Below are 23840 nucleotides of genomic sequence, written 5' to 3' on the forward strand. Positions count from 1 at the left end.
ATTTATTTTATCCAAAAGCAGAGTTACAGAGAGAGAGGGAGGGAGAGACATGGAAAGAGAGAGAGAGAGAGAGAGAGAGAGAGATCTTCTATCAGGGAGCTGGAAAAAAAGTGGAACAGCAGGGACTCAAATCTTGCCCTTATGGGACACCGGCGCTGCAGGCAATGGCTTTACCAGCTACACCACAGTGCTGCCCCTAAACATGTTTTTCATAGCTAAATAGATCATGCTGTGGTCCAACAGATATGGAGTTGCCATTTCACTGGCCTCTTATAATACTTACCACTCAAAAATACAGCTTTCCCTAAGAAGATATATGAACTGAAACAAAAATGCCAGGAAACATATACTCTAAAAATAAAAAAAATATATACCAATTCTAGGTAAGAATTCAGAGAAAATAATAAAATAAATTCATATCTAAATTTCCTTTGATGTCAATTATTGTCTAGTTGAATATAATATCTATAAATTATTTTCAATTTACCTTTATTTTCTCTTTTAGTTAAAGCCTTCACAGCTTTTATCTGTAACAGCTAGTAATATACTTTTAGCTTCTTTAGTTAGATTTTAAAATAGCTAAACTAAATCACTTAAATTTAACAGTCTATTTAAAACTAAGAAATGTTAATTTTGAAGACTTTGCATGCTTCAGTTTTCTACATAATTCAAATTAAATTTTTAGCTTTCTGATAAAAAGATTGCACATTCTTAGCTTATATCAACTCACATTGTTGTGTTTTTCCCAATGTGAAAAGTTTGTATATGATGGGGTGAGAGATTGGTATACAATGTGCCAATCTCATGTATACTCTCAACTCCGGAAGTTAGGATTCAGAATAACTCAAAAATATCATTTTATTAGCTATCATGATATATGCCAAAGAATTTCGGTCTGCAGAATTGAATTCTGTTTTCAACAAGTTGTTGCTTGCCGGAGAAGAGGCTGGGCTCAATGAACTGCAGGCTTTCTTGTGGTCAGATCAATTGTATCCTTGCTTTAATTTGCTAACTATATCTTCTCTGTCTCTGAAGGCTGTTATGTTTCTAAGAAGTGCTGTGAAAATATTTTATATCATATCAAAAAATACCTTATACTGACATTCATAGCAAATTCCAAACACATAGATCTGAGGAATTCTTTTAGATGTTTACATGACATGTAAGTTTACTATGTTTATCATTCAGCTGATGTAATATGCATGTGGAGAGACCACAGTAAAGGCAAACTCAGGAGATTTACAAGATTTCAACATATTAAATAGCAAACTAACCAGTTGGCATTTGTCAACATCATTTAATTCACTTAATTCCTCCAAAGATAACTAAATTTATCATAATAGATTGCTTCACACTACTGTATTATGCATACATAAGTTGCATACATAGCTTATTGTTTGTTAAAAACAGTGTCTTATAATTGCTAATCAATAATTTTGTTTTAACAAACCCAAAAATCAAGCCCTTGTTTGGAGATTTCTAAACCAGAGAAGAGTTTTGTGTGACCCGTACCTCGATAACTCGTAATGACTTGATCGATCCTGATGATATCAAGAATGTAAATTCCAGCTCCACGGTGTTCAGTTTCAATCTCCAGCTGCTACTTTGCTCCAACCAATTCATTACATAAGAGGAGACTTTGTCAGTTGGTCGTGATAAAGGAATAAACATAAATCAAAGCAAGTGTCATTTAGAAAGAACATCTCTGTATCCATTAGACTGTGAAATCCTAATATGAAGTAGTAATTAAAATTTTAGCGATGGGCAGTCATTAGGCTGAGCAGTTAAGATGTGGCTTAGGATGGAACCTGGGTTCAACTCCCAGCTCTGTCTCCTGACTCTGGCTTCCTGTTATTTCATATTTTGGAGGCAGCAGTGGGGGGGTCAAGCAATTGAGTCCCTACCATCTGCTTGGAATATCTGGATTGTGTTCCTTGCTTCTGTCTTCACTGCCAGGTAGTGGTCATTGCAGATATTTGGAGAGTGAAACAGTAGATGAGAGCACTCTCTGCCTTTCTTTCTGTCTCTCTGCCTCTCAAATAATAATGAACAATAAATTTTAGCTGACTGGTTTGCCAGTTTTAATATCAAAATTAATATTTATTTTCAATATAAATATACACATATTTTGAATATGTATATACATTTATCAAAATACATTGATCATTTTCCCATTAATACATAATCATTTATTGACTATATTTCAACATATCCTTATTGATGAAATAATTATTTTTCCCATGAATAAATAGCTTCCCAAATCTCATAAATGGAGAATTTAAAGATCTGTGTGGCTAGTATTTCCTATCTTAGATGGAATACTCTTTTGGGAATACCAAATTGTCTTTCATTTTTCAGTTATGGAGTTCAATGTGATACCCATTTCTATCTTAGCTAAAGTTCTTCAGATGTTTATAAATATCTAAAAATTGACTGAGAAGGTTTTAAACTGTATGAGAATGCATGGTGTCCGATTGAGGTGTTAGAATTATTTTAAAAACTAATAAATAATAATAATGTTTAAAACACTGTCCTGGGGGCTGGTGTGTGGTATAGTGGGGTAAGTCACCACTTAGGTTGCTGGCAACCCAAATCAGACTACCAGTTGCTCTGCTTCTGATCCAGCTCCCTGCTAATGTGCCTAGGAAGGCAGCAGGAAGAAAGCCCAAGTTCTTGGGTCCCTGCCACCTGCATGGGAGTCTGTGGAGAGTAAATCAGAGGATGCAGAAACTAACTCTCTCTCTTTCAAATAAATAAACACACCTTTTAAAATATGAATAAGTATTAATTGTAAAAAAATCCTATCTTTCACAGCAAAATGGATACAACAGGAAACCATTATTCTTAGTGAAATAAGCCAGTGCCCAAAAGACAAATACCATATGTTTTTCTTGATCTGTGATAGTTAATAGAGTATAAAAAAGTAATATATTATTATTTGCATTGCAATGTGCATTAAATTATTCCTGTGTATAGATTGCTGAGAGGAAATGGGTTAAAGTCTAAATGAACTGAATTATTATCTTGCAACCACACAGGAAATATTTAGATGCTACATTGGCATAGGTTCTATTTCATTGGAAGAAATTATGAATGATTTAATTAACCAAAAACCCACTGGATATGAGTGAAATGGTCATTTTTCCTTTCAATTATTGTTTAGAGCTGTTGTATATATTCCCACTAAACTGGGGTCTTTTTGCTTTTTACATCTTAAACTTATTTTTTGGTGAAGTATTAAGCCTTTTTACTACAATGTAAATTTAAAATGTTATCGCAAAAACTAACATAGAAAAAAAAGATAGAAAGAAAGGTAGAAAGAAGGAGGATGAAAAGGAGGGAGAGAGAAAGGGAATATCATTATGTTCTATATATATTGAATATGTTATAATTAAATAAAATTAAAATAAAAATGAAAAAACAAAAAGATGAATAAAAATATAACACTGTTCTACATGTGTTTGTGTTTGTGTTTTTTTGTTCTTATCAACATTAAACTCTAGACTTCTTTTCACTTTAATTCCCCAGTTAACCCACCTCATGCAATCCTGACTTTTCTCACTTTGCCTGTATCTGCGACAGTAACATTTGATCACCCTCAACCACCTTTGACCATCTGGGTAACTCATATTCTTACACACATAAACATATGTGGGTCCTTCACAAAGTTCGTGGAAAATTGTACTACAAAAAAATCTATGAATGGATTTCAAAATTTGCAGCACCAAAATAAACATCTTTTAATTACATTTTCCATGATCCTCTTAAAGTGCCTCCACATACACACACACATCTATTCATGAGTCTCCATTTTCTTGTATAATGCTGCTGATTTACTCTTCTTTGGACATTTACTTTAATCACAGAGACCCACAACACATGTATACTAGCAACTGACAATGATCAATAGCACCAGCAAAATCAATGAAAAGCAATTATTGGTAAGATATAAAAGAAAAGGGAAAAAGGAGTGCTGAGGAATTACTAGAATGTTGAGTAGGCTCTTTCAGCCCTTAGAAATGCTTTGAAATAAAAGGTACCTTAACTCTTTCCCTGCTGCAATGCATTTTTGCCCATGCGTGTACAGTACTCATATTCACATTAACTTAATTATTCAATGGCAGGCTTAACAATTTAAAAAGAGCTTTGCTGCCGGAGACCAGCTCCAGCCAGCCCAGGGGCCCCAAGGTGTGAGAGGTGTCGGTGTTCAAAGAAATGAGAAACACACAGCAAGGCTGATGGCATGGCTCTGGTTCTCGAGCACCAGACTTTATTTTATATCATAAGTCACATAATGATTCTTTATTCGCACAATAACAAGTCTGTTGTCCATTTTTTTCTAATTATAATTTCTATGATTTTTAAGAGCATATTCAGAGCGTGGGTTAAAATCACAGACAGGTATGAGATAGCAGGCTGCCCACACAAGCTAAGGCCTGGAGTGCTGTCGAACTATGCAGAAATTATCTACACAAGCTAGAATATTACCTTCCTAATCTAATCTTTACTAGACGCCCCAAGTTCAAAGCAGGCCCTTTTTAAAATGTATCCCTTCTTTTGCAGTTCTTTCTGTTAATTTCTTTATTGTACTTATTTAAAGGTTCACTTAGATCTATTGTACAGTTTTGACATCCTAACCATTGTAGTATTTGTAGCATATATTGAATTAAAGTTTTATTAATATTTGTCTTTATTTTACTGGGAAGTATATACCAGGGAGCCTGTTGCCTTTTAATTCTTTTCCACAAATAGCTCAACCTTGTATAAGGCATTAACCCTTTCTCCTACACTAACATTCTCCTTATTAAAATTCTACAAAACGATAGGCATTTTGGGGATTATGAGACTAAGCGTTCTTCCCTAAAACCAGGAATACAGCAATCATTAGCGGGACCATCAGGAAGCTCCAGCTTTTTTTTTTTAAACTTTTATTTAATGAATATAAATTTCCAAAGTACAGAATATGGATTACAATGGCTTCCCCCCCATAACGTCCCTCCAACCCCCAACCCTCCCCTTTCCTACTCCCTCTCCCCTTCCATTCACATCAAGATTCATTTTCGTTTCTCTTTATATACAGAAGATCAGTTTAGCATACATTAAGTAAAGATTTCAACAGTTTGCTCCCACACAGAAACATAAAGTGAAAAATACTGTTTGAGTACTAGTTATAGCATTAAATCTCAATGTACAGCACACTAAGGACAAAGAACCTACATGAGAAGTAAGTGCACAGTGACTCCTGTTGTTGACTTAACAAATTGACATTCTTGTTTATGGCATCAGTAATCACCCTAGGCTCTTGTCATGAGCTGCCAAGGCTATGGAAGCCCCCTGAGTTCACTGACTCTGATCATTTTTAGACAAGGCCATGGTCAAAGTGGAAGTTCTTTACTCCCTTCAGAGAAAGGTACCTCCTTCTTTGATGACCCGTTCTTTCCACTGGGATCTCACTTGTGGAGATCTTTCATTTAGTTTTTTTTTTTCCCCCCAGGGTGTCTTGGCTTTCCATGCCTGAAATACTCTCATGGGCTTTTCAGCCAGATCCGCATGCCTTAAGGGCTGATTCTGAGGCCAGAGTGCTATTTAGGATATCTGCCATTCTATGGGTCTGCTGTGTATCTCACTTCCCATGTTGGATCATTCTCTCCCTTTTTGATTCTATCAGCTAGTATTTGCAGACACTATTCTTGTTTATGTGATCCCTTTGGTTCTTATTCCTATCATTATGATCAATTGTGAACTGAAATTGATCACTGGGACTAGTGAGATGGCATTGGTACATGCCACCTTGATGGGATTGAATTGGAATCCCCTGGTATGTTTTTAACTCTACCATTTGAGGTAAGTCAGCTTGAGCATGTCCCTAATTGCACATCTCTTCCCTCTCTTATTCCCACTCTTATATTTAACAGTGATCATTTTCAGTTAAGTTTCAGCACTTAAGAAGAATTGTGTATTGATTACAGTATTCAACCCAAAGTATTAAGTAGAACAAACAAACAAAAAATACTAAGAGGGATAACATATCAAGTTGCTCATCAACACTCAGGTTGAAAAAATATGGAATGCTTCACGAATTTGCGTGTCATCCTTGCGCAGGGGCCATGCTAATCTTCTCTGTATTGTTCCAATTTTAGTATATGTGCTGCTGAAACGAGCACAGCTCCAGCTTTCTTAAGCAGAATGTAGTTCCTAGCAAACCTAAAAACACCAAGAGGACCTCAGCTGTCCTTCTCAAGCCTTACTGACAGAGACCTTCTGCTGTGACCCTGTCAGCCAGCCAAAGTTGCCTTGGTCTCGCCACTTTGCTGCCATTTTTCTATTATACTATGCTGCAGTATCATTTAATTGTGAAGCATTTAAATCACATTGAATCATGTCAAAAATGTCTCCCACTTTCCTATTTATTCTGTGCTTCAGATGAAGTTAAATTCCTACTGGACTCCATCTTTTTGCAACTGAACTCAAGTGAAAACTATATACTTTGTGTTTTTAAATTTAATTCTAGTTTGGAAATATTAAGACTCAAGCTGATCCAAAACAGTGCTGACTAGAGGTCAATTTGGTACCAGAAATACTGGAAAAATTAAGGGGTAATATAGTCCTAATCATATAAGTAAGGGTGTATCATATGGTGCATATAGCAAATATATCTAACCCTTGAAGTGTAGTGCACATAATTAGATTATATTACACTGAAAAAGTGCCAAATTATGTTTCAAACATTATCAGGATCACTAAAACTTCAAGGTTCACTTTTGCATTAATAACTTTCATAATTCAAATAATAAAAAGAATTGCATATTTTATATAAGCTAAATGGAATACAGTTTGTTCCCACTCTCTCAAAAGATCAGCTAACACACACAAAAAAACTCAGCTATAGAATGCTTATTTATACAATTGTTTCATTTATTATGTAAAACTTAAGGGGACATTCATTGCATTTAAGCACATTAAAGACAATATTCCTACACACCAAATCTCCAAAAGGTCCTGGAAATTCAGTAGGAGTATGGATTTCTTACTTATTATATTTGTCTTCTACAATTAATATATATTTTATGAAAACCTTATTATTTTAAAACCTGTTGTATTTTGCATTCTGAATACAATCAGGTATGTGGGTGAGAAAATAGCAACATGCTGATGGAAAGCTGAAGTGAGAATGACAGAATCACTTTGCTATTTGAAAACAACAAAAAAGAACATGAAATATGTCAAGAAAGAAATGTAGAAATAGATATTTGGCAAATAGGCTTGTATATATGATGACAAAAATCAGTAACTGGATAGCTGAAAAACAGTTGCTTGATTATCTATGTTGTAGTGATAAGTGACTTGATACCCCCTTGTCCTTTTTAAATATGTAGTCATTTGCTTGATTCAGGTATAATAATATAATATGTTGAAATGTAGGCTTAAATTTTAGTGATGGGACAGCTTGTACATGTAATCAATGATTATCATTATATATATATATAAATCAAATCAGTTCACTAGCATATGGTTGCTTCATTTTGTGAAAAGTTTTTGTCTTAGATATCGTTTTTACTAAAAATTTATTTATTTATTTGAAAATCAGAGTTACACAGAGAGAGAAGGAGAGGCAGGGAAAGAAGTCTTCCATCCACCAGTTCATCCCCCAGTTGGCCAAAACAGCAGGGGCTGCACCGAACTGAAGCCAGGAGCTAGGAGCTTCTTCCAGATCTCCCACGTGGCTTCAGTTCCTGGGCCATCTTCTACTGCTTTCCCAGGCCATAGCAGAGAGCTGGATGGGAAATGGAGCAGCTGGGAATTGAACTGATGCCCGCCAAGTTGCAGTGCCAGCCACTCAGAGATTGTTTTCACAAATAGAAAACTTCCATTGTCTGTAGCCTAAGATTTTATTTTTCAATCAAAATTTGCGTTCTGAGACTATATTTATATGTTAGTCACATGTCAGGATCCAGGCAGTTTCTGACTTCTTCTGTACCTTTCCCAAGTAACAGGCAATTATAAAAATTCAACAATATCAAACAATAAGATCACATACTTTGTCATCAGTCTTTAAAGAACCAAAGCTGTTCTATAACACAATTATTAAAGACATCCTGTATTAGGATTTTCTCCCAAGAATCTAAAAGTTGTCCAAAGTGATGCAGACGTGGAATTTTCCATCTGTAATGATCAAAAGACTTTCAATCAATTTCTTTTTTTTTACCAAGGTATATTTTGATGTTGTCCAAAATAGAATGTTTAAAAGACACACACACACACACACACACACACCTCTTTCTTTTTACACACTTAAAAATACTGTTTAAAGCATCTGTTGATTTTTCAAAATAGCTTTGAGATCATTTTCACCAGTTGTTTTCAATCATCTATTAGAGGAAGTCTGTGTTAAATTTTCACATAAGGAATTTGCAGCTGTGACAAGTTAAGTGGTTTCCCAAAATGTCTTCATAAATCAGAAACCTAACATATATTACTACCTCCTAACATGACTTCCTAAGGCTATATTTCTGTGGGACCTTTTGGGCACATTGAAAGAACAGAGATTGAATTTTTTTTAACTAGACTCCAGCTTGTTCCAAGAGATACTGAGTTTTGTATCATTTATCTTCTCCATGATTTAATTTCCCCCCACTTCATTCAACATGGCCCAGTTGCTGAAGCAAAGACATTTCTTAACCACCAAACAACTTGTTAGACCTAGAAACTCCAAACACACAAAACACACACACATATGTGTTCATTTCCCAAGTTATAACAGACTTCTAAAGTATGTAGTTGGTATGTCAATGACAATCATATTTAATTTAAAACTTTCATCTGAAACTTTTATAATATCCAGTAATATTTTATTGACATCCAATTACACCTTACAGTCACCTCTAGAGAAATAGTGTTTCAGGGACTAGGTGATGGGGAATCAGGCTTGGTTTGAATTCTAACTCTGCCACTTACTAGTTGTATAGTAGGGTTAAGAATTTGTTAAGTTACTACTTCAAGTGAAACAGATTATATTATCCTCAGTTCTAGAGCTTGCTAGAGTATAGAATTAATTTTTAAATTTTCCACTAATGGTATCTCATTTTTTTCATTTTTCATTTTATTCTCATCTTGAACAGTCCTCATTTTAAAAAATTCAGACAGTTTAAAATTTCAAGTCTCCTTAAGGCTGTTGTACCCATCCCTCTTCTTCTAAGATGGCGTCTTGATTTAAAGGCTCGTAGGCCTCATGGTGTGCAGCTCATCATGAGGTTGGGTTGTCTGTTGTATGCTGGTCCTTGGGCTGCTCATCCCTGGCTGTGCGGAGCTGATGTCCCACAAGGTGGGGTTTGTCAGTTTCCATCCATAAGCATCCTATTGGTATACATTAATGCATTCTTTCCTCCTTATCTAGTCACAACTCTTTAGCTTTTCCTTCTTGATTCATTGCCACTGATGCTCACAGAACTCCTGCTGCATCATGACTGTCAGATAGATGAGCCTACTAAGTAGTAGCCTGTAATGACCAAGATACTTTGCACCAGTTATAACTAAAATCTCTCCTGGAAAATGTGGCAATATGTGGGTACCTATTGGGACAAATGGTATAGAAGACAGCAAATGCAAGCTCAGCCTTGACTATCTCTTATCAGCTCTTTCCTATCATCTCCAGATTGGCAGATGACATGAAAATCTCTTCCTATGTGGTCAAATGACAGCAAAGCTTAAATCAACATTGATTTCAATGATTTCCCTCAAATTTCCCAACAATCTTCCTGTCTCTGGGAATGTAGTAAAGAAGAGAATCTCAGACACAGAATCCTGTATCTTTGAGAGAATATTGTCAGGAAGAAAGGTTCCACAGCATGGGGAGAGATATCTCCTATTTAGGGGAGGGAAAGGGAATAAAGGCAAGATCCCAGAATTAAGACCCAGTACCAAGTCTGCTAAAGTAAGCCTATTGTCTGACAGGTTCCATTGGCCTCTGGCCCTAGCTTATTCTCTGCAAACTGATCCCTCAAGCCCACCTTCACCAGGCAGTCAAGAGACCACATCCACCAGCCCTCTGTCAACCTTTGGCAGTCAGCAGAGCAAGATTCGAGACAATGGGGAATAGGTGGTGAAGTGAAGTTGGAACTTTACTTTGAAGCTCAGATATAAGCCAGCCATGGTAAGACCCAGAACCAGATCAAGCACAAAGACATTTATCCTCATGCTAGTGCTCACAAACCTCATCTCTAAACCTCCCCTTCTATAAGGCAGAGACCTGAACCTGGTGGAAAGGGTGAGTGTCTCAGCATGCATTGTACCTAGGCTCCCATGAATTTGGAGTCCAACCTCAAGCAAAAGACACAAGTGCAATCCTGCTTAGCATGAGCCCATGTGGCTAGGGAAATGCCTTTGTCACTGTAGTCATCAGCAGACAGCAAGGAGTAAGAATCAGTTACTGGCTGGCGCAGCAGCTCACTAGGCTAATCCTCCGCCTGCGGCGCCAGCACATAGGGTTCTAGTCCTGGTCGGGGCAATGGATTCTGTCCCGGTTGCCCCTCTTCCAGGCCAGCCCTCTGCTATGGCCCGGGAGTGCAGTGGAGGGTGGCACAGGTTCTTGGGCCCTGCACCCCATGGGAGACCAGGAGGAAGCACCTGGATCCTTGCTTCGGATCAGTGCTATGTGCTGGCTGAAATGGCCATTGGAGGGTGAACCAACCAATGGTAAAGGAAGACCTTTCTCTCTGTCTCTCTCACTATCCACTCTGTCAAAAAACAAAAATAAAAAAAGATTCAATTACTGTGGAGTAGGAATTCAAAGTGAGCACAAAAATCTAATAAAGTAATTACTGGGCAGATACTAATTATGGCTGTCCCCAGGTGAGTGCCTGTGGACGGAATTTCTGGGCCTGCCCTAGTTCTAAGAGACAGTTGGCCCCAGTCAAGTGGATTTCTTATATCCCAACCGGCTTCACCTGTGGATGGTTGTATTAGCCTTGGATTGCAAGCCCACCTAAGCAACAGGCAGCCTATTGCAAACTGGCCCTTGGCCCTATCTCATGATGTATGGGGATGCAGGATCTAGGTTCGACTGAGCATGTGGCATAGGTAGCAACAGAATTGTTCACTTCATGTCTCCCATCAACATCAGACACCATTATATAGAGAGTAATTATCTTCTTGTGGAAAAAAATGTTGGTGATATTTCATGATAATCTGGGGCTGTCATCACAGTGCCTTGAATTACTCTACTGGGCTTTAGGGTGGTGATACCATGACCCTGAACAAACCTGCCAACGTAGGTACTCAACAAATCAACATGCTGTCCCATGGTTGCTATTGAGACCTACACATCCTGCTGGGTTTAAGAGGATTATTCCACATTCCTACTACCACTGTCATCAGTTGTGGTGGAAGAACGTACAGTGGCCAGACTATAGAACCTAACTAGACATAAAGTCAAAACAACCTACCAAATTTGCATCTGAAGACACATTTGAGGGAAAGCTTTTTGCCATAAAAGTCACTCATTCAAAATAATAGGAACAACTAATCAACTGGATGTTCAAAGTCAGTGTAATGATAGCAGAAGTACAAAAAAGTAAGCTAATGCCATGTCTACAAAGAAGCAAAGGAACGTCCTAATAATAGACTCCCAAGAAGAGATTAATGAAAGACCAAGAAAGAATTCAAAAGAATGGTAATTAAGAGATCCTAAGAGATACAGAAGACTGTAGGCAAACAGGGGAAAAAAGCAAGAAAATGATGCATTATATGATTGAGAAATTGAGCATAGAAATAGAAATTTTGTAAAGAAACCAAATGGAAATATTGGAAATGAAGAACTAAATATATCAAATAAAAATACAGTTGACTGCCTCAACAACAGACCACAGTATGAAAATAAAGAATATCTAAACTTAAAATCAGATCTTTTGAATTATCCTATTCAGAATAAAGCATAAAATGTGAAAAACAAATAAAAGGCAGCCTCTAAGACCTTTGGGATATTCTTTAACAAACAAATATTTGAATTACAGAAATTATTGAGGGCAAAGAAGGGAGTGGAGGCTTAGAAAATATAATCATTGATTTACCAGCTGAAAAATCCCCCAATGTGCAGGAAGATATGAAAATCCAAATACAGGAGATCCTTGGAACCCCAAATAAATATGAGAAGAAAAAATCCTCACGGTGACACACTATAGTCAAATTCTTAAAAGTTAAACACAAAGCCGGCGCCGCGGCTCAATAGGCTAATCCTCCACCTAGCAGCGCTGGCACACCAGGTTCTAGTCCTGGTCGGGGTACCGGATTCTGTCCCGGTTGCCCCTCTTCCAGGCCAGCTCTCTGCTGTGGCCAGGGAGTGCAGTGGAGGATGGCCCAAGTGCTTGGGCCCTGCACCCCATGGGAGACCAGGATAAGTACCTGGCTCCTGCCATCGGATTGGCGTGGTGCGCCAGCCGCAGCGCGCCAGCCATGGTGGCCATTGGAGGGTGAACCAACGGCAAAAGGAAGACCTTTCTCTCTGTCTCTCTCTCTCACTATCCACGCTGCCTGTCAAAAAAAAAAAAAAAAAAAGGCCAAAAGTTAAACACAAAGACAGAATTCTATAATTTTCAATGAAAAAGCATCAGGTCACTATTAAATGAACTCCCATTAGATTAACAGATTTTTTTGACAGAAATATTAGAGAAAATGGAATGATAAACCAGGTTCTGAAAAAAAATACCAACCAAGAATACTTCGCCAGTGAAATTATCTTTCAGAAATAAAGGAGAAATACTTTCCAATAAAATAAAAGCTGAGGTAATCCATCATTAGCATACCAGATTTACAAAACCTGCTTAACAGAGTCCGTTATGCAAAAGCAATTGAAAGATACCCACCACCATGAAAAAACTAGAACAGAAGAGAGAATGATCAAAATAAACAGAAGAATGGCAGGAGCAAGCCATTAGGTTGATAATTTTGGATATAAATGGACTAGATTCCCCAATGAAAAGATGCAGACTGGATGGATGAATTAAATAACAAGGTCCAATGAGGTGTTCCTTACATGAAATGCACTTCGCCAGTAAAGACACTCAGGCTATAAATGCAAGGATGAAAAATGTACTCCATATAATATTACTGAAAAGAGAATAGAATCCCAAACCATGAAGATGTACAACAAAGAAAAAGAACTATAGACCAAAATTATAACCAGTCAAATCCAACAACACAGCATAAAGATCTGCCGCTCCCTTGCCCGCAAAGGAACTACACTGTTCGCAGCTTATCGGTCTTTAGTAGACTTTTAATGAGAAAATAACAGTGACAGAGAAAGAATGAAGGGAGGAGAGTGGACAGAAAAGCCCCCTCCTTCCTCAGCACACAGCTTATATACAAAATCCGGCCAATTGCAAGCGGGCTCAAGTCCATGCACGGAACACTCCAATCCGCTGTCTGTTCACGTAGTGTGCACGCGTCCTCGGGCTAATCAGATGAGGTGTCACGCAGCAGGCAGGCTCACCGCGCGGTCCTCGGCGCCATCTTGTTGTTTACAACATTCTCAACTCCTCTGGAAAGTCCCGACCGTGGGAAAGCATTGCCCTAACCAAAACTAGCAACATCCGCCTTGTGATAAAGACACAGCAACAGCTATCAGACCGACCTTGACGTGGGGGCTCCATGGCTGCGCATCCCATGGAGCCCCACAAGATCACTCATCCAGACTAAGTGGGATTTATCCCTGGTATGCAGGGATGGTTCAATATAAACAAATCAATAAATGTGACACATCCATTAATAAACTGAAGAATAAAAACTGTATGATAATCTCAATCAATGCAGAGAAAGAATTTGATAAAATACAACATTCTTTCATGATAAAAACCTTAAGAAAATTGGGGATCTAAGAAACATCCCTCAAGACAATAAGGCAATATATGAAGTGGGGAGAAGTTGGAAGCATTTCCACTAAGATCCAGAAACAGTCAGGAGTGCTACTTTCACCATTGTTACTCAATGTTTCTGAAAGTTTTAGTCAGTGCCATTAGCCAAGAAAAAGAAATCAAAGGGATACAAATTGGAAAGGAGGAAATCAAATCATCTGTCTTTTGCAGTAGATATGATCACTACACCAAGAGATAATAAGAGTATTTGGTAAAGTTGCAGGAGATAAAATCAACACACAAGTCAATAGCTTTTGTATACACAATGTAGAGGCTGAGGAAGAACTTGTAAGATCAGTACAATTTACAATAGCTAAAAAAATTTAAATAACTTAGAATAAATTTAACCAAGGAGTTGAAATATCTTTACAATGAAAATTACAAAACATTAAAGAAAGAAATAGAAGAAGTCACAAAAAGATGAAAAAATCTTCCAGATTCATGTATTGGAAGAAATAATATCATCAAAATGTCCATACTACTAGAAACAATTTACAGATTTAAAACAATCACAGTGAAAATATCAATGAAATTCTTCTCAGATCTAGAAAAATAATGCTAAAATTCATATGGAAATACAAGAAACTCTGAATAGCTAAAGCAATCTTTAGCAACAAAAATAAAGCCAGAGGCATCACACTAGCATACTTCAAAACTTACCACAGAGAGTTATAATTAAAATGGCCTACTACTGGCACAAAAATAGACATGTAGACCAATGGAACATAGACTAGAAACCCCAGAAATTAATCCATGCATCTACAACCAATAAATCATTGACAAATAATCTGAAATCAACCCATGGAGAAAGGAAAGTCTCTTCAACAAACGGTTCTGGGAAAATTGGGTCTGAACATGCAGAACTTAAAAACAAGACCCCTACCTTACACCTTACACTAAAATCAACTCAAAATGGATCAAGGTCATAAATCTATGAACTGACATCATCAACTTACTACAGGAAAACATTGAGGAAACTGTAAGACATTAGCATAGGCAACCATTTATTGGAAAATACTCCAGATGCACAGGAATCAAAGCAAAAATTCACAAATGGGATTACATCAAGCTGAGAAGCTTCTGTACTACAAAGGAAATACAACAAAATTAAGAGGCAACAGACATATGGGATTAAACATTTGCAATTTATACAACTGATAATGGATTAATACCCAGAATCTATAAAGAGCTCAAGAAAATCAACAATAACAATATAAACAATCCAGTCATGAAATGGGCAAAGGACATGAACAGGTATTTTTCAAAGGTCAAATTCAAATGGCCATCAGACAAGTGGGGATAAAAAAAAAAAAAAAAAAGCTCTGCGTCCCTAGCCATCAGGAAAGCACAAGTGTAAACTACAATGAGATTTCACGTCACCCCAGTTAGAATGGCTGTCATGACAAAGTTACAGCCCATATCATATTGAATAGAGAAAATCTGTAAATATTTCTTCTAAGATCTGGAATTAGACAATGATGTTCACTCTTGCTTTTCTTATTAAATATAGTACTGGAAGTTTTGGCAAGCACCTTTAGGCAATAGAAAGAAATAAAAGTCATACATATAAGAAATGTGAAAGTCAAATCATCCCTTTTTTGCAGATGATGCAAATCTGACAATACTCACCAAGAGATTATTAGAATTGATAAAAAAATTTAGTAAAGTCATGGAAAAAATATACAAAAATCAGTATCATATTTTGTACACTGATAATGTACTTACTAAGAGAGAAATTATTAGAACAATGTCACTAAAAAGGACTACCAAAAAAACTCTTGAAATAAATGTTACCATTATATTTGATTCTGCCATGAAAATTACAAAACACTGTTACAAAAAATTGAAGACACACAAAAATGGAGTGATCATTCATGATTTTTACTGGAAGAATGGATATCATTAAATATCTGTGTAATACCCTGTTTTTGTGTAGATTCAATTCCTATCAATAACATTGTTTTCAGAAGCAGAAAAAGGAATCTTAAAATTAATGTGGAAGCAGAAAGACTTCAAATAGAAAAAGAAAAAAACTCAACAAAAAGAACATAGGTGGAGACTTCATAATGCCAGATTTCAAGACATACTAAAGTGTTATTGAAACAAAACCAATATAATACTGACACAAAAACAGACATAAGTATACCAATGGAACCAAATAGAGCTCCCAGAAATCAATGCAAGCATCTATAGACAACTGATCTTTGAGAAAGTTATCAAAATCATATACTGAATAAAGGACAGTTACTATAATTCAAAGCCCTAGGAATACTGTATATTCATATGCAAAAAATTGAAACTTGACCCCTACCTCACACTCTATTCCAAAGTCAATGCAAACGCATAAAATACATAAATGTAACACCTGGAATTATGACTCTATTGGAAGAAATAAATTAAATACTTTAAGACATTGGCATTGGCAATTATTTTTTAAGTTAAGACCTCAAAGACACGAGCAACAGAAGTTCAAATAGAAACATTGGATTCTATAAAATTAAGAAGCTTCTTCACAGTGAAAGACATAATCAATAGAGTGAAGATACAATTGATAGATTGAAGAAAATATTTTCAAGCTAAGCATCTGACACAGAATTCACATTCAGAATACATAATGGACTAAAAGCTCTCAACAACAAAAATGATCCATCTACATAATCAATAAAGTATATAAATCAATATTTCTCAGTAGAAGAAATACAGATGTTTAAAAAATACATGAAATAGGCCAGCGCCATGGCTCACTAGGCTAATCCTTCACCTAGCGGCGCCGGCACACCGGGTTCTAGTCCCGGTTGGGGCACCGGATTCTGTCCCGGTTGCCCCTCTTCCAGGCCAGCTCTCTGCTGTGGCCCGGGAGTGCAGTGGAGGATGGCCCAGGTGCTTGGGCCCTGCACCCCATGGGAGACCAGGAAAAGCACCTGGCTCCTGGCTCCTGCCTTCGGATCAGCGCGGTGCGCCGGCCGCAGCGCGCCGGCCGCAGCGGCCATTGGAGGGTGAACCAACGGCAAAGGAAGACCTTTCTCTCTGTCTCTCTCTCTCACTGTCCACTCTGCCTGTCAAAAAAATAAAAAATAAAAAATAAAATAAAAATAAAAAATACATGAAAAAATGTTCAGAATTGCTACCCCTCAGGGAAATGAAAATCAAACTCACAACGTGGTATAAATTCACTCCAGTTAGAATGGCTAGTTTCAAAAAGACAAAAAATAACAAATACTGGCAGAGAAGTGCAAAAAAAGGAAATTGAAAATCTTATATACTGCTGTACTGTTGGTGTGAATAAAAACTAGTGTAGCCATTATGAAGAATGGTATGGAGAATACTCAAAATTAAAACTAGGTCTACTCTATGATCCAGCTATCATAACCGTAGACAAAGTTTACATTTAAAAAGGACTATGGGATCATTCTATTCAATCTTAAAAAGCACTGACTCCATGGGTTTTCCTACTCCATATCTGGCCATCCTAGATGCTGCAGGTTTACCCCAATTTTACTTTAGGGGTTATGGATATGCTAAGTTATTGACAGGAGACTATTAATAAGGAATAATTTAGACATGGCCAATTTATTTCTGGAATCACAGAGGGCATATCTATCAACCGACCAATGGGTGATGTGGATGTGGTAGCCTTTAGGTAGCTTGCTTTAATGAAAATAAAGAGATCATTAATGAATTTCCAATCTCATAATGACCCGAATCTGGTCTTTAATGATCAGATCTTCTTACCAGTTAGCTCAACCAATTGTGATCCAGTCTGTGAGGATAGAACCTTGTACATATCTATCTAGACTCTAATTTCTTGTCAATAACACTCTAGGCAGGGGAGTACAACATACAGTCAAGAACAATAATGTCAGAAGCAGACACATAAGTGTTTTGTTTTCACACACTTGGAACAATAACTGAACTTCAGAAGACTCTATGAGCAGTTAACTGACCTCTGAGCCTGTCTCCCACTTCACTGGGAAGAAGTGCTCAAGTCTTTCAACAAAGGAGATTTAGAATTTAGTCTTAGGTCTGATCTGATTTCATCATCATTTAAAAAAATCATCTATTATTTTTCACTTTATGTTTCTGTGTGGGAGCAAACTGTTGAAATCCTTACTTAATGTATACTAAGCTGATCTTCTGTATATTAAGATAATCGAAAATGAATCTTGATGTGAATGGAAGGGGAGAGGGAGTGGGAAAGGGGAGGGTTGTGGGTGGGAGGGACGGTATGGGGGGGAAGCCATAGTAATCCATTATTCGTACTTTGGAAACGTATATTCATTAAATAAAAGTTAAAAAAAAAAGAATTTAGTCTTCTGGTGTATCATTGTGGGGAGCAACTGAGACTAGACTAAGTTACTGGAATTAAGTACTGTTTCAGTACTAGTTATAGCATTACTTCACATTGGACAACACACTAAGGACAGATCCCACATGAGAAGTAAGTACACAGTGACTCCTGTTGTTGACTTAACAATTTGACACTCTTGTTTATGGCGTCAGTAATCTCCCTAGGCTCTAGACATGAGTTGCCAAGGCTATGGAAGCCTTTCGAGTTCGCTGACTTCAATCTTATTCCGACAGGGTCATAGTCAAAGTGGAAGTTCTCTCCTCCCTTCAGAGAAAGGTACCTCCTTCTTTGTATTTTTAAAATTTATTTTAAAGACAAAGGTATAGAAAAAGGAAGAGACAGAGACAGGCAAGTTCTTTCATTCACTGACTCACTCCACAAATGCCCACAACGGGGTCTGAGCCAGGATGAAGCCAAGAGTCCAAAACTCAATTCAGGTCTTCCAAATGAGTGGCAAAGACCTTAGTACTTGAGTTATCAACTTGGTACCTCCTAGGGTGCACGTTAACTGGAAGCTGGAATCACAAGCAGGGCTGGGACTCAAACATAGAGGCTCTTTTTTTGGATGCAAAATTCCAAGTGGTGTCTTAAATATTGTGCCAAACATTCACCTGCAAATATTCTTAAATACGTGCTATACCCTATGTATTCACACTTTGTAAAGGATTAGATATAATTAAGTCCTTGGAATGTTTTATATACAGAGCTAGCATAATAAAAAGAATATTTAAGGTGACTCTACAGGGATGTAATGGTATGGTCTATAAATAGGTTTATTGCTGATTTAGTTACAATAGAATTTTTTTTTTTTTTTTTTTTTTGACAGGCAGAGTGGACAGTGAGAGAGAGAGACAGAGAGAAAGGTCTTCCTTTGCCGTTGGTTCACCCTCCAATGGCCGCCGCGGCCGGCGCACCGCGCTGATCCGATGGCAGGAGCCAGGAGCCAGGTGCTTTTCCTGGTCTCCCATGGGGTGCAGGGCCCAAGCACCTGGGCCATCCTCCACTGCACTCCCTAGCCACAGCAGAGGGCTGGCCTGGAAGAGGGGGCAACCGGGACAGAATCCGGCGCCCCGGCCGGGACTAGAACCCGGTGTGCCGGCGCCGCTAGGCGGAGGATTAGCCTAGTGAGCCGCGGCGCCGGCCAGTTACAATAGAATTTTAAAACTTCTGATAAAGTGGTACTCAAAATGCTGATGTTTAGCAGAAAGTAAAATGGGCAGAGAGTTCAACAGAACTCAGTAGAAAGGAGTCAGGTGTGTAATGGAAAATAAAGAAAGAGATTGTATTAATATTTGAGGAAAATCCTCATGGGCATAAAGACATGGCCTGGTCCCAGCCATTCTGTTAAGGTCATTTGGGCAGTGAACCAGCAGATGGAAGATAGCTCACTCACTCTCTCTCTCTCTCTCTTCCTCCCTGTCCCTCTCCCTCTCCTATAACTGTCTTTCAAATAAATAAAGTAATTTATGAGATTCTGGGAAGCAGAACACTCAGGGGGTGTCTTTATTTGAGATGTCACCAAATAATCATTCTGGAGTAAAAGTTGCTGAGATGAAAGCTTTACATGATTTTGGCAAATGAAGGTGAGAGGTTGTGGGAAGAAATAATTGGCAAATAACAGAATATTAGTTCCACTGAATCTGTGCATTAATGAAAACTCTCTGTATTTTATAAAAGTCACTTAGAAGATAACACGACTTGTATTCAGAAGGGGAAATCTATTTCATTGAAAATTTTTCAGAAAGTTTATCTGAATTAATAATCATAATAATTGCATTGATGTGAGAATTGCAAATATAGATTATTCAACATTCAGCTTTGGTTATCTGATAAAAACAAGTATTTTTACCTATGAAATTAGTACCATGAATTAGAAATTAGCAATAACTTCTTGGTTTGATTTATATCTAATCACCAACTTACTTAAAAATTTTTATGTGATTTTAAAGCAAATTTAAAGTGTTAAAAATGCATCTGCTCAATCAAAAAGTTAAATGTAGATTCTTATTTTGTATAAAAATCAGGAAAGGTAATACTGAATCATCAAAAGAAAACCATTGATATGAAATGCATCTGTATTAAATACTGTTGGTTTTAAACACAATTTTATAATGCAGTGTTCTCATGAACTCAGACATGAAGGGAGAAAAAAGCAGTAAAACATTGTTGTGGGTTGACTAGGACGTGGCTTCCCAAACTCAAGCACAGATGTAGACACCAAAATCTCATCTTCGTGGTTGATGACTCCAGCGTGGAGATTTTGTCTAATTATTGCATATGTGAGGTGGGTCAGTGGGAGCTATCTAGGTCATTGAGGACTTGTCTGTGCAAGGTAGTTATCACCAGAAAGTCGATTTGTTTAGGCCAAGTGTGTTTCCTGCGCCCGTCTGCTTCCTGACTCACTGTGTAATCATTCCGCTGCACACACTACACCATTACCACCCTCTACCAAATGCCAGACTAATTGGGGCTGCCAAACTTGAACTGTGAACCTCCAAATAGTAACCCAAAGCTGACTAACACAAGGACTGAACGGATTTGGTCATACTTATTTTCCCCACCAGTTCAAACGTTTGATTATCTTACTCATACCAAAAGGTCTTCATTTCAGCAATCTAGGTGAACGTGTGTGCTGATCTCAAAATAGCTTCATCCAGGTTCTTCATGGAAAAAAGAAACAGGCACCTTGCAGCTCCTACCTCTAAGGCAGATTTCCTGTATGTTATACCCATCAAGTGACATGCAAAAGATCATCACAGCCCTTTGCTCTTAAGCTCACATTTACAGGCAAATAGTGACCTGAAACAGTAGGATATGCAGTTAAATTAGGTGATCAGTATTGCAGGAAAATTTAGACGGGTATTTCTGTTTTGTATGCTGAACTGGGGATTAGGGTGACTCAAATCAGTCTAACACTTTGTAGTTCAGTGTAATGTGTACATTTATCTAAGCAGCAACACTGGAATGGCAAGGAAAATGTCTATTGATCAGCGAATTTAAAATATATATCTCTGGGCTGAGAGATTATTCCATTTTAATTACTGCCAATTCAAATTCTTTTTTTTTTCTCCAAACAACTTTGCTACTTTTATGTTCAACCTACTTTGAAAAATAATCATTGAATTTCCTTCTACAACCTGATCAAATTAAACTAACCATTTTAAAAGAAATGGGAAAAGTAATGATATAATCAGAAGCTCATATCCCTGCAAATAGAAGCACAACATAGAGTGCTACCCTTTCCTAGGAACTAGATGAATTCTATTTACTGAATATATATATATGTGTGTGTGTGTGTGTGTGTGTGTGTGCATGCGCACATGTGTGTGTGTGTGTGTGTGTGTGTATAGGCATACTTTATAAAATTGCAAACATATTTTCTCCTTTCTTGGCCAACCTATCAAATCAATCAAACTGGCCATCTATTAATAGATAAGTGGTTAAAGAAAATGTGAAATAGAAATACACAGTGGAATATTATTTATCCATAAAAAAGAATGAAATTATGTCACTTAACGGAAATTGAATGGAATCTGAAGACATTGTATTAAATGAAATAAGCCACAAACAGAAATACAATTAAACACATGTTCTCTCATATATGTTGAAGTTAAGAAAGTTGCTGTAAATATAGAGTAGTGATTACTAGAAACTGAAAGAGAGAATGGAGAAGACAAAGTAGAGGGAGTTTGGAAAACAGTTATCAAAACACAGTTAGAAGAAGTAAGTTCTAGTGTTCCGTAGTATGGCAGAGTGACTATGGATTCATAATAACTTATTTTAAATTTTATAAGCAAACAGAGAGAGGCCAAAGAGCCTCAAATAGAAAGTTATTATAAGGACTATGAAATGTTAATGTGGTAAGTACACTTTGTACACATTTATTAAAATATGACCATGAACCCCTTGTTTATGTATAATTTTAAATGTTAATCAGAATTTTTTTAAGTTCAAGGAGATGAAAAAGATAACTCACCTGATTTGATCTTCACACATTGGAAATATTATAATTATTGTACTACACCCCATAGATATATATTATTAAACAATCATTTTTAAAAATATTCAGAAAATTTCTCTTACCACAAGTCCCACCTTTCATCTTACCAGCCAATCACGTCTCCAAATACACAACCCCTGGAAAGAAGAGATTTAATTATTTCATCACAGTATTGACTTTCCAGATACTAAATTAAGTGGAATAAAAAAGTATTAGGTTTCTGGATCCTTTCACTTAGCAAGAAGAATGTTGTTGCATGTGTCAGCACGTTGTTCCTCTTTATTACAAAGCGGCTTTCCGCTTTATGACATGCTACGCTGTTTATTCACTCACAAGCTTGTGGGCATCTGCATTGCTTCCAGTTTTGGACTGTTGTGAAAAAATGTGCTATAAATATTTTTACACAAGCCTGTCTAAATATACATGTTTTCTTTTCTCTTTGTATGGATTAATGCCTATGGGTTAAATCTTGGGTCATAGAGTTAGCCATATTTTCTGAAATGGATGCATTATCTGTGTTATTTTAGATTTCTACACATTTCCTCTATTTCTTTTATACCTATTTCTTCTATTCTGCAATGTGTCAGATTTTGAATCACTCTCATTTTTTATAATTATCTGACAATATCAAACCTTAAAATTTTATTTATTTATTTATTTTTATCTAGAAACCTTTTATTTAAGTTATACAAACATCATGCATTTGATATAAATAAATTTAGGAACAGTGATTCTTCCCACCCTACCCTTTCTCCAACCCTCACTCCACCCTACTTCCTCCTCCCTCTCCTATTCCCATTCTTATTTTTTGCAATGATAGATTTTTCATTTAACTTTATACTCTTAAGATTAAACCTACACTAAGTAAACAGTTCAACAAAAAATATGAAAAAAAAACTGCTCTTCCAAAATAGTCGAGACAAAGGTTGTTCAAAATCATCCATATCAAAGTGTCAATTTCAGTTCTATAGATTATCTTTTAGGGACTTGATAAGTTACTACAGATCAGAGAGAGAACATAAGGCATTTTTCTTTTTGGAACTGGCTTATTTCACTAAGTATAATGATTTCCAGTTGCATTTATTTTGTTGCAAATGACAGGATTTCATTTTTTAGCACTGTGTAGTATTCCATAGTGTACATATACCATGATTTCTTTATCCAGTTTTCAGTTGATAGATATTTGGGTTGATTGCATATATTAGCTATTGTGAATTGATCTGCAATAAACATGGGGGTACAAATAACTCTTTCAAGTGCTGATTTCATTTCACTTGGGTAAATTCCCTGGAGTGAGATTGCTGAATCATATAGTAGGTGTATATTCAGATTTCTGAGGTATCTTCAAACTGTCTTCCATAGTGGTTGTACCTGTTTACATTCCCACCAACAGTACCTTTTTTCCCACATCCTCAAGAATATTTGTCTTTTGTTGATTTCTGAGGTAAAGCCTCATTGTGGTTTTGGTTTGCATTTCCTGACAGCTAGTGATCCTGAGCATATTTCCTCCATTGAAAACTGCCTGCTCAAGCCTTTTGCCCACTTCTTAACGAGTTGTTGTTTTGTTTTTGTTGAATTTCTTGAGGTC

General features: G+C 36.9%; 1 non-coding gene across 1 annotated transcript; it reads right to left on the reverse strand.

The window, feature by feature from the left end:
• Nucleotides 1-6057: 6057 nt before the first annotated feature.
• Nucleotides 6058-6164, reverse strand: LOC127490392 (U6 spliceosomal RNA). Its single transcript, XR_007918354.3, has one exon. It is a non-coding gene; the product is annotated as a U6 spliceosomal RNA (small nuclear RNA).
• Nucleotides 6165-23840: the final 17676 nt, after the last annotated feature.

This window comes from Oryctolagus cuniculus, chromosome 2 (genome assembly GCF_051225735.1).
Source record: "Oryctolagus cuniculus isolate XC-2025 breed Fujian yellow rabbit chromosome 2, ASM5122573v1, whole genome shotgun sequence".
In the NCBI taxonomy this organism is placed as follows: domain Eukaryota; kingdom Metazoa; phylum Chordata; class Mammalia; order Lagomorpha; family Leporidae; genus Oryctolagus; species Oryctolagus cuniculus.